Raw genomic sequence first — 12,778 nt, 5'->3', positions numbered from 1 at the left:
CTCAGTTGATTTGAGCATCGGCCCCAAATGGGAGTTGCTAGGTGGATCCTTGTTGGGGCACATGCAGGAATCTGTCTCTGTATCTTTCCTCTTCTCACTTAGGAAAAAAAAAATTTGTACACTGAAAACTATGAGATACCACTGAGAGAATTGAAAGAAGACATAATTAAATGGAGAGTTGTATCATATTCAGATATGAGAAGACTTATTATTAAGATGTACGTCCTCCTCAAATTGATGTTTAAATTCAATGCAAATTCAATCAAAATCTCAGCAAACTCTGGCTAAGTTATGCTGTTGGTTGGAACATTATCCTGATATACCAAGGTTGTGGGTTTGAACCACAGTCATGGCACATACAAGAATCAACCAATGAATGCATAAATAAGTGGAACAACAAAATAATGTTTCTCTCTCACTCTCTTGCTTTTCTCTTTTTGTCTCTCTCTAAAATCAACCAATAATTCTTTTAATCTCAGCAAGTTTTTAAAAAAGACACCAATAGGCCCTGGCCGGTTGGCTCAGTGGTAGAGCATTGGCCTGGCGTGCAGGAGTCCCGGGTTTGATTCCTGGCCAGGGCACACAGGAGAAGTGCCCATCTGCTTCTCCACCCCTCCCCCTTTCCTTCCTTTCTGTCTCTCTCTTCCCCTCCTGCAGCCAAGGCTCCACTGGAGTAAAGTTTGCCCGGGCGCTGAGGATGGCTCTGTGGCCTCTGCCTCAGGTGCTAGAATGGCTCTGATTGTGGCAGAGCGACACACCAAGATGGGCAGAGCATCGCCCCCTGGTGGGCATGCTGGGTGGATCCTGGTCGGGCACATGCGGGAGTCTGTCTGACTGCCTTCCCGTTTCCAGCTTCAGAAAAATACAAAAAAAAAAACAAAAAAAAAACCCCAAAAAAGACACCAATAATTTGATTTAAAATTTATATGGAAATGCGAAGGACCCAGAATAGTCAAAATAATGTTAAAAAGAAACATCACAAAATGAAATGTCTTACACTACTTGACTTAATGCCTGAGCAGGTGATGGTGCAGTGTGTAAGGTATTTTCTGCCAAGAAAGAAAGAAGGATGTAGCCACCAAGTGTGGACGAGCAAAAGCTTTATTTAGAGCACATCCCAGGTGAGGTTCACTGGTCAGCAAGACAGGGGGCAGGGAAGTTGCGCAGCTTCCCTTGCGGGGGGGGGGGTAATTTATAGCATCAGTAGGATGGTGGCGGGTTGATATGTCATGGCAAAATTTCATTGGTTGACATATTTTTTCAAAATGCTCTTGGGCCGTTTCTTTTGGCAGTCATGGGTGTGGGTGGTTTTGGCCAAAGTCCCCAGACCTGGTTCCTCATGTGACTTTCCCCCATTGCCAACTGACCTCACATTCCGACCTTTTATGTTAGATAGGGGCACCTCTATTTGGCTACTTCCTGCTGGGTAGGGGCATCATGGGGAAGGGAGGTCAGAAGGAGCTGGCTCTGAGGGGAGCTGTATATATGAGTGTAGAAGCATCTGGTTGACCGTGACTCGAGAAACCTCACAGATGCAGCCCTGTAAAGAATCTAAAAAAAAGGAGCAAACATGACTAATATGCTGATAATTAGAAGAGGACCTAGAATAGGGGCAGCCCAGATGAGGGTGGGTGACTGCCATCAGGAGTTAAGTGGGTTGTAGGAAGAGAGATCCTTGCGCAGTTTCTCTTGCAGACGGTTGAGGACATTGATGTTTTCTTCCACCAGGCCAGTCTCATTGATATAGTAACAGTATTGCTCCCTGCTTTAACTCACTCTGGCAGCAGGTTCTCGGTGAGAGGGACAGGAGTAAGTAACAGGAGGATTTTCAGGGCCCAATGTTTGGTGAGCTGAAGATGGGTGGGGCCCAGTGGTTCTGACTGCCAGCGGTTCTGCATGAGGGCAAGCTTGAGGCGAGAGACATGGTACCAAGGTGTTTGCCCTAGGAGCTTGGCTGCGGTAGGAGTAGTCAATATTACCATGTGGGGTCTCGTCCACCTGGGCTGTAGGGAGCCAGCCTGGAGCTCTCTCAGAAGAACCCTCTCTCCTGGCTGGAGGGGGACCGCTGGATGAGCTTCACTTGGATCCCCTATGGGAGGGAGAGTCTGGTCCTCATGTTCCCAAAGAAGATGGTGGAGTAAACACAGAAAAGAGAAGTATGTGGCAAGAGGGGGGTGTTGACAGGTAAGTTGTGATTGATTATGAATGGTCTACCATAAACCAGCTCAAAGGCCCTGAGTCCAGCGGGGTTTCGTGGGGTTGCTCTGATTCTGGTTAGTGCCAGGGGAAGGAGGTTTGGCCAGGAGAGTCTGGTCTCGATGGAAAGTTTGGTTAGCTGACCCTTCAGGATGCTATGGGCCCTTTCCATCTTACCGATGATTGAGGGTGATAGGGTATGTGGAGCTTCCAGGTGATGTTGACAGAGGTGGCAACCTGCTGGACTATTTGGGCAGTGAAGGCCGGGCTGTTGTCTGACTGGATGGTAGTAGGCAGTCCAAATTGCAGGATGATACATTCAACAAGATGGAGGCAACAGTGTCTACTGTTTCTCAAGAGGTGGGAAAGGCTTCTATCCACCCTAAAAAGGTATCAACAAAAGTTAAGAGATAATGGAGTTTTTTGTGAGGGGGCAAATAAGTGGAGTTGATTTGCCAATCTTGGCCCAGTAAGTACCCCCTCAGTTGATGAGTGGGGTATGGGGGCGGAGTCCCCCTGTTTTGGTGCCCTGGACAGTAGATGAAGCCACTATTTCAGGAGAGCAGGCTCCTGCATTGTTGGAGTAGGATTTGAGCCTCACCCTTGTTAGTTCTTAAGCCTTCTCCTGATGGCCCCTTTTTGACTATGCCTGTCTTAGGTCATTCCTGCCTTCAGGAATCTTACCCGTTGTTGACTAACCAGCCATCTTAGGGGCCAAACAGAATTATGTGATTGAGGGAGGAGCAATGTCCCTTCCAAAATGCTTAGTTTTATTTATTTCAGCAGCTGATGATGCTACCTTTTTAGAAACTTATAATACATTTCCAACATAGAAAATACTTTTACACAACAAGGGATCCTTGGTATCAAAAGGAAGTCTTTGGATTTGGCAGACTATACAATTCTATATGCCTTATTATTAATACAATTTTAGTACAATTTATAATAAGAGGATTGTAAACTACTATCCTCAATGAACCACTGATTTACTGAGAAAAATAAGGAATGGTAATAATGCACTCACTATTTCGTAACTACCCAGCTGGCAAAAAAGATGCTAATCCTCTTCTTGGCCCACAGTGCTTTACACTATGAAGTCAATATAAGGGAATCAGTCAGGGTGCCTGAGGACTCAGGTGCCAGAACGGGAGCAGGTGCTGGGAGCTGTGAAAGGAGCCTGCCCCTTTTATTTATTTTTTTCTCCACTGTTTTTTATGCAGCCGTTAGCAAAACAATGGCCCCTCCCAAGCAGGAACGCAATTCAATCCACCACCTGCAACCAACTGCCCCGCTCTGAGCAGCTGCCTAGAGCCATTTCTCACAACAAAAGCAGCAAGCCAAAACAAACAAAAAAAAATACAAATTTCACAAATTCACCTTCCCAACAGTGGGCTACTCTAGCCCACATGAGGTTTTTAATTTCTTCAGGAACACAGCAACCCTGCAATTTCCTGAGAACCCTCCTTTACAATTTTCCACCATTATGGCTAAAGCAGTGGGTCTCTCCCATGAACCCAATGCCTCCCATGTCAGACAACAACCATGCCACATGAAAGAACTGGGAAAGGGGAGGAGAAACTTGGAGGGGGACCCAACACCCACCTTGGCCCTGTCAGTATTCAAGGTTCAGAACCTTAGAATGTCCCTTGGCTTTTGCCCTTTGGTTTTAAGCCAGAAATTTCCAATTTTTGCATGCAAGAACTTAATTCAGGCCTTAAAAACAGACACATTGAGACATTAAACAAAGACTTCACATACACAAATCATAAATCAAGAAATTTAAATGAGCATTAACTCAGTCTCCACTCAGATCTCTTCCTGAGAGCACAAACAAATGTCCCCACTCAATAGTTCCAAATTGACTAGTCCTAAATAGAATTCAGCAAAGCAAAAGATCTGTCTCACTTACCTTCGGAGTTCAGAATTTACACTCCTCGATTTCTGCCAGATTGTCAAATTTGGGAACTGGAGGTGTCTGCTGAACCCCACAGTAAAACAGGAGCCCTGAGTGTCTCAAGTGGCACCTTTCCTCGAGATCCCAGCGGGGTCAGGCAACCTTCTGGAGAGACCAACCGATTCGGGTGTCTCTATTCAATGACAAGAACAGTGGCATTTCAGGTGAGCCCCCAAATGTTGTAAAGTAGTGTTCCGTGGGTTTACATAGAGACATGAAGGCAGGATACAGAAGAAGTTTTAGGAAGAGATTTGGATGGGACGCACAGTAATGGCACTGCGCAAGGGGAAGGAAAAGAAGAGAGTTCCTCGGGGGTCGGCAAAGGAGGAAAGATCAGGAGTGGAGAGTTTAGTTGAGGTTTCTTTGGCTAAAAGCACTTGAGCTGTAGAGCAGGCAGCACAGAGATTAGTATGGGAGCGCAAATACTAGAAGCCCTGAATGTAAGGGGTCTCTGACCATTTCCCAGTTCTCTGGCAATAGTTCTGTAAATCAGTGAGGGTGTTAAAATCAAAAGTCCCTTCAGGAGGCCACCTGGTTTGATTGTCTACTGTAGCCTGGCCACAGTGGAGAAGAAGATTAATTTCTTCTTCTTTAGGGAGGGATCAATGTTTGAGAGATTCCAGATAAGGCACCCCAGGGGTGTTTTTGAGCCAGGTTTAGATTCCTGTGCCCCTCATGGCCTCCCTCAATCTCGAGGTGATCAGAGATTAGAATTGGCATCCCGCAACTCAATCTCTGGCCACCGGACAGTCAGGTAGAGTGGGAGTGTCCGGGACATCCCCATGGGCACACTCACACTCGGAATGAGTAGGAGGTCCCTGACACAGCTGCAATTACGGACAGGGAGTCTCAGAGTCAGAAAGAACTGAGGGGAGGCTGGAGGCAGGGGACTTACTGCACCATGTGCCGAAGTGGGTGGGAGGTCGGAGGGTCCCTGGTCTTCCTCGGAAGGGAAGGGGAGAGGAGTGGCACTTGTGGACTCAAGCTCCTCCTGGGTTTCAGCACCAAATGTAAGGTATTTTCCGCCGAGAAAGAAAGAAGGATGTAGCCACCAAGTGTGGACGAGCAAAAGCTTTATTTAGAGCACGTCCCAGGTGAGGTTCACTGGTCCACAAGACAGGTGCCAGAGAAATTGCACAGCGTCCCTCACCCGGGGGTAATTTATAGCATCAGTAAGATGGTGATGGGTTGATATGTCATGGCGAAATTTCATTGGTTGACAGATTTTTTTTTCAAAATGCTCCTGGGCCATTTCTTTTGGTGGTCATTGGTGTGAATGGTTTCACCCAAAGTCCCCAGACCTGGTACCTCATGTGACTTCCCCCATTGACAACTGACCTCACACAGTGGACAGAGCATTGACTTAGGATGCTGAGGATCCAGGTTTGAAACCATAAAAGTTGCTAGCTTGAGCACAGGCTTACCAGCTTGAGCATGGGTACATAGACATGACCCCATGGTCACTGGCTTAAAGCCCAAGGTCACTCACTCACTGGCTTAGGCCCAAGGTTGCTGGCTTGACCAATGGGTCACTGGCTCAACTGGAACCCCGTGGTTAAGGCACATAGGAGAAAACAATCAACAAACAACTTGTGTTGCAACTACAAGTTGATATTACTTATCTCTCTCCCTTCCAGTCTTTCTCTTGCTAAAAAAAAGATTCTTTTCGGTTCCCTGGACCCAATTCCAAAGTGTGTATTGAGGGGTATTGTCATAAAAACCCAGAAATTCTCTGGCATCAGCAGAGTGTCTGAAAATTCAACTCAATTCTGACACTACTTACCTGGAGATAGCATCAGATTCCACAGAAAAATGACTGAATCCCACAAGACTGGCACTGTCCCCCATCTCACACTTCAGCCAGCTGGCTATAGATCAAAGCAGTGGTGGGATCCAAATAATTTAACAACTGGTTCTCTGCTCTAATGATCATTTTAAGTATAAAAAACAATATACTGAAAGGTAGTTTATTATTTCATACATTTAATACTTCCATGGGCGACATGATAACCCTTGAAATCTATATTTCTATTGGTTCATTGTGTCCTAGCTTCCTATTGGTTTCACCGTTTGGGGAACACCAGTTACTCATAATATCTCGGGTGAATTTTGGGTGCAACACAAAGCTGAAAAAATAACAGCTTGTCACCCCCTGATTGTTTGGCACTTTTTCTCTTTACATTATATGTTTGTTTACTGAAGTAAGAAATGCGAGGGAATTAAAATGTAGTATTTCATTGAAGGAATAAGGAGTTTTATGAAATGAATAAATATTACAACCATAGTTCTGTCAAATATTTTTTATCTACGGACAGAATGAACATCACTACGGGCACTTAGAATATGCTGTTGCACAGATGAACATTAAGAAAGAGTAAAGAGGCCCTGGCCAGTTAGCTCAGTGGTAGAGTGTCGGCCTGGCATACAGAAGTCCCGGGTTTGATTCCCGACCAGGGCACACAGGAGAAGCGCCCATCTGCTTCTCCACCCTTCCCCCTCTCCTTCCTCTCTGTCTCTCTCTTCCCCTCCCGCAGCCGAGGCTCCATTGGAGCAAGGATGGCCTGGGCGCTAGGAATGGCTCCTTGGCCTCTGCCCCAGGCGCTAGAGTGGCTCTGGTCGCGACAGAGCGACGCCCCGGAGGGGCAGAGCATCACCCCCTGGTGGGCAGAGCGTCGCCCCCTGGTGGGCGTGCCAGGTGGATCCCGGTCGGGCGCATGCGGGAGTCTGTCTGACTGTCTCTCCCCGTTTCCAGCTTCGAAAAAATACCAAAAAAAAAAAAAAAAAAAGAAAAAGAAAGAAAGAAAGAGTAAGGAATGTAAATTTGTGATTTCCACATTTGGTGGCTGCCCAGGTGCCCACCTTAGAGAGAACCCTGATTACAAGCGCCATTTTAACAATCAGTTCACTGAACTTAACAAAAATTTAGCTATTGGTTCTGCCAAACTGGTGCAAAGTGACTGAATCCCACTACTGGATCAGAGATTCCCACAATCTCCTTTGGTTTGATTCACTTTCTAGGGTGGTTCACAGAACTCAGAAATACATTTTACTTACTTGGTAACCGGTTTATTTAAGATGACCAACTTTTTTACAATGAAAGGGAGGACAAAAATAAATTGAAGAAAACAATATCATAAATAAAAGAAACATTTTATACATTGCAACTATAAGATGATAAATGCATAATAAAAACATTTGTAATATTTTATATTGTAATTATGCTTACATGCTTATTAACTTTTAATAATTGTAGAAAAAAGTACTCATTTAGTAAAACTAAATAGCAAACAAAACCACTAATTTGGAGTGATATTTGGGTGTATTTATCATTTCCTAATTAAAAAATGTCTGTTTTATGCAACTATTTAATCAAAATGCATTATTAATAGATATGGTTTGAGGTTAGATTTCCACTTTAAAATTTGAATTTTGGGAAAATACTTTTAAATAAAATTATATGTATTTGGAAATTATTAAATAAATAATGAATTAATAAAACATGAATTGTGCTTACCTGTCTATGATTGAATATTCACTGAGAAAGATATAATCATGAGTCTAAAATATTGTATGTGCTGTGTTGTGTTTTAGTAAGAAATACACAAAGCTATTTGCGTGTTTGGTATATTGTGTGCTCTCTCAAGGTCTCCTGTGCGGAGTGTATGCATTTCATAATTGTGTCTCCCTGCACTGTACTGATCTTTGATGAATAGTCATGTCAAATACAAATACGTCACATTACACACAATGGATCAACTCTGCATCAATCGAATACGGACATTTACAGATTAGTCTTCCAATATCAAAAAGGAGGACATGTAGGAGGACACTTTTCGAAGGAGGATGGAACTTACAAAAGAAGGACTGTCCTCCCTAAAGGAGGATGATTGTTCACCTTAGTTTATTATAATAGCAGATAACATAGGAACAGCTAGATGGAAGAGATGCATAGGGCAAGATATAGGGAGAGGGTGAGCAACTTCATGCTCTCTTTAGGCGAGCAACTCTCCCAGGGCCCCACCAACCAGGAAGCTCTTCAAATACCATCCTTTTGGGCTTTTATGAAGGTTTCATTAACATATGCATGATTGATTAAATAATTTCAATTAATTCAGCCTCCAGCCCCTCTCAGCAAGCTGGAGGAACTAAAAGTTTCACCCCTATAATCACATGTCTGCTTGGTTCCTCTGGTGACCAACCCCTACCCTACTCTTGGAAGATCTAGGGGCATTCTCCTGTCACCTCATTAACATAACAAAGACACTATTTTTTTTTATTCTAGTCACTTGTGACCTTACAAGTGTTTTAAAAGTTTTGTGACAGAAATGGCAACAAAGAATAAATGTATATATTTCTTATTTCTTACTGTTAGGTTACGTAGTTAGTTAGACATGAACCAGGACAGGCAAAGGAGGGGGAGAGATGAATTGCCACCATGCATTCCAGGTATGCAGAATCTACCTCACCACACCCAGACTGATGGTCTCCAGCTCCCTGATATGGTATCAGACACATAGCAATACAATGAATATAGGTAAGTGAGAAGAAGCTAGAAAGAGAAAAAAATGATAATGGGGAAGTCCAGGAAGTAAAACTCATAAATACCTAAATTCTGTAACTAATTGGGGCACTCATTCTCATAAGTGAGTTGCCCGCTCAGGCCTTCTGAGTATATTCCTGCATGGCCAATAAACCCTTGCTTTCTTTGCTTGCTATACTTTGTCACTTGATTGAATTCTTTCTCTAAAGCAAGGCAAGAATCAAAGTTTCATTGATTCACTGGTAACATTACTATAAATCACAATATTATAAAGATATAATCTAAAGCTACAATAATCAATATAGTATGATTATCAGTATAGGAATAGAGTTATACATCAATGGAACAAAACAGTCATTTCCAAAAAAGAGCCACACATATATGGTCAGTTGCCTCTTTACAAAGGCGGTGGTGCAGTGGATAGAGTATTGGACTGGGATGTGGAGGACCCAGGTTCAAGACCCTGTGGTCGCCAACTTGAGTCCAGGCTCATCTGGTTTGATTATGGCTCACAGCTTGGGCCCAAGGTCGCTGGCTTGAGCCAGGTGTTCCTCTGTCTGCTGTAGCCCCACAGTCAAGGCACACATGAGAAAGCAATCAATGAACAACTAAAGTGCTGCAACAAAATATTGATGCTTCTCATCTCTCTCCCTTCCACCTGTCCCTATCTATCCCTCTCTCTGACTCTCTCTCTGTCTCTGTAAAAAAAAAAAAAAAAAAAAAAAAGTCGAGGTACTTTGGTAAAGAAAGTGATAATCTTTTCAACAAATGGTGACAAAATCTGTGGACAAAAAGGGGCCACATATTGAAACTGACAAGCTCAGGGAAAGTCTGCATAGTGGCCTTGCAGACGCAGAGACCTAAAGTAACCACACAGGATGGTCTGAAATGGAAACTTTCTAACTAAAAGCAGTTTAATTCAATACCCCACTAACATCACTAGATAGATCCTCAAGAAAGAAAATTATTGTAACAAAGAAACAACAGACTTAAAAGACATACTAGATCAACTCGATTTAATAGATATCTTCAGAACCTTTCACCCTAAAGCAGAAGAATATACATTCTTTTCAAGCACTCAAGATACATTCTCTAGGATAGACCACATGTTAGGGCACAAAAGCGGTCTCAACAAATTTAAGAAGATTGAAATCATATTGAGCATTTTCTCTGATCACAATGGCATGAAACTTGAAATCAACAACAACAGAAAAACTGAAAAATACTCAAACACTTGGAAACTAAATAGCATGTTATTTTTTAAAATAAATAAATTTTTATTAATATTAATGGGGTGACATCAATAAATCAGGTTATATATATTCAAAGAAAACATGTCCAGGTTATCTTGTCATTCAATTATGTTGCATACCCATCACCCAAAGTCAGATTGTCCTCTGTCACCCTCTATCTAGTTTTCTTTGTGCCCCTCCTCCTCCACCTGCCCCTCTCCCTCTTTCCCTCCAGTGTCTCCCCTCCCCCTCACCCCCAATAACCACCACACTCTTGTCCTTGTATCTTAGTCTCGTTTTTATGTCCCACCAATGTATGGAATCATGTAGTTCTTGGTTTTTTCTGATTTACTTATTTCACTCTGTATAATGTTATCAAGATCCAACCATTTTGCTGTAAATGATCCGATGTCATCATTTCTTATAGCTGAGTAGTATTTCATAGTGTATATGTGCCATATCTTCTTTATCCAGTCTTCTATTGAAGGGCTTTTTGGTTGTTTCCATGTCTTGGTCACTGTGAACAATGCTGCAATGAACATGGGGCTACATGTGTCTTTATATATCAATGTTTCTGAGTTTTGGGGGTATATACCCAGTAGAGGGATTGCTAGGTCATAAGGTAGCTCTATTTTCAGTTTTTTGAGGAACCACCATACTTTCTTCCATAATGATTGTGTTAAAAATGAGATCAAGGAAGAAAGCAAAAGATACCTTGAAACAAATGAAAAGCAACTGATCTGTGGTGGCACAGTCAATAAAGCATCCATCCGTCTGGAACACTGAGGTTGCTGGTTTGAAACCCCATGTTTGCCCGGTCAAGGCACATATGAGAGTAGATGCCTCCTGCTCCTCTTCCCTTCTTTCTCTCTCTCCCCATCTCTAAAATGAATAAATAAAAAATAAAAAAGAAACAAATGAAAAGGAAAACAAAACAACCCCAAATCTATGGGACACAGAGAGAGCAGTCCTAAGAGGAAAATGCATAGTATTATAAGCCTACCTCAAAAATCAACAAAAATCTCAAATAAACATTCTAACTTTACACTTAAAGGAACTTGAAAAGAACAACAACAAAAAAAAGCCCAAAATAAGTAAAAGAAAAGAAATGAATATCAGAGCAAAAATAAATGAAATAGAGTGTAAAAAACAATACAAAAGATCAATAAAACCAAGAGTTGGTTCTTTGGAAAGATAAACAAGACTGATAAATTTTTAACCAGATTCATCTAGAAAAAAAGTAAGAGAGTTCAGTAAATAAAATTAGAAATTAAAGAGGAGAAATAACAACTGACACCACAGAAATACAAAGTATTATAAAGAAATATTATGAACAATTATATGCCAACAAATTAAAAAAGCTAGAAGAAATGAATAAATTCCTAGAAATATATAGTCTCACAAAATTGAATCAAAAAGAAACAGAAAATCTGAACAGACTGATTACAGCTAGTGATATTAAAGCAGTAATCAAAAACTTTTCAACAAACAAGTACTGGACTGAAGGCTTTACAGGTGAATTTTACCAAAGATTAAAAAAAAATACTATTTATTCTTCTCAATCTATTCCAAAAAATTAAAGAAGAGGGAGTACTTCCGAGTTCATTTTACAAGGCTAGCGTTATCTTAATTCTAAAACCAGATAAAGACACTATAAAGAAAAGAAATTATAGGCCAATATCACTGATGAACATAGATGCAAAAATACTCAACAAAATATTAACAACCTGAATCCAGTAGTACATTAAAAAAGATCATATACCATGATCAAATGGGAATTATTTCTGGGATGAAAAGTTGGTACAGTATCTGCAAATCAATTACTGTGACACATCACAAAGACAAAACTAAGGATAAAAAATCATATATAATCATATCAATAGATTTGATGAAATTTAGCACCCATTTATGATAAAAACTCGCAGCAAAGTAAGAATAGAGGGAACATATCTCAACATAATAAAGGCCTTATATCTCAACCTAATAAAACCCACAGTTAACATCAGATTCAATGGGGGAAAACTAATAGCATTTCCCTTAAGACCGGGAACAAGACAAGGATGTCCACTTTCACTACTCTTATTTCACATACTACTGGAAGTCCTAGCCACAACAATCAGGCAAGAATAAGGAATAAAAGGCATTCAAATAGGAAGAAAGAACTAAAACTGTCATTATTTGCAGGTGACATGATTCTGTATATAGAGAACCCTAAAGATTCCAAAAAACTTCTGGAACTGATAAATAAATTTACTAAAGTAGCAAGATACAAAATAAATCTCCAGAAATAAATTGCACTTTTATACACCAATAATGAATTATCAGGAAGGAAAACTAAGAAAACAATCCCACTTACAATTGCATACAAAAAATAAAATACCTAAAAATAAACTTAACCAAGGAAGTAAAAGACCAGTACTTGGTAATTGTAAGACACTGAAGAAAGAAACTGAAGAAAATACATACAAATGGAAGCATATACTGTTCATAAATAGGAACAATTAACTTTTTTAAAATGGGCAAAGGACTTGAATAGACACTTCTCCAAAGAGGACATACGATGACTAATAGACTTATAAAAGATGCTCAGTGTCACTAATTATCAGAGAAATGCATATTAAAACCACAATGAGATATCACTACAAACCTGTTGGAATATCTACCATCAATAAAAAAACAAATGTTGGTGGAGATGTAGAGAAAAGGAACCCCTTGTGCATTGTTGGTGGGAATGCAGATTGGTGCAGCCATTGTGGAAAACAATATGCAGATTCCTCAAAAAATTAAAAATGGTCCCTGGCAAGGTAGCTCAATTGGTTAGAGCATTGTCTCAGTAGCCAAGGTTATGGGTTCAGT

The sequence above is a fragment of the Saccopteryx leptura genome, chromosome 2 (assembly GCF_036850995.1).
Source record: "Saccopteryx leptura isolate mSacLep1 chromosome 2, mSacLep1_pri_phased_curated, whole genome shotgun sequence".
Taxonomy (NCBI): domain Eukaryota; kingdom Metazoa; phylum Chordata; class Mammalia; order Chiroptera; family Emballonuridae; genus Saccopteryx; species Saccopteryx leptura.
Note: the sequence above shows the minus strand (reverse complement) of the source record.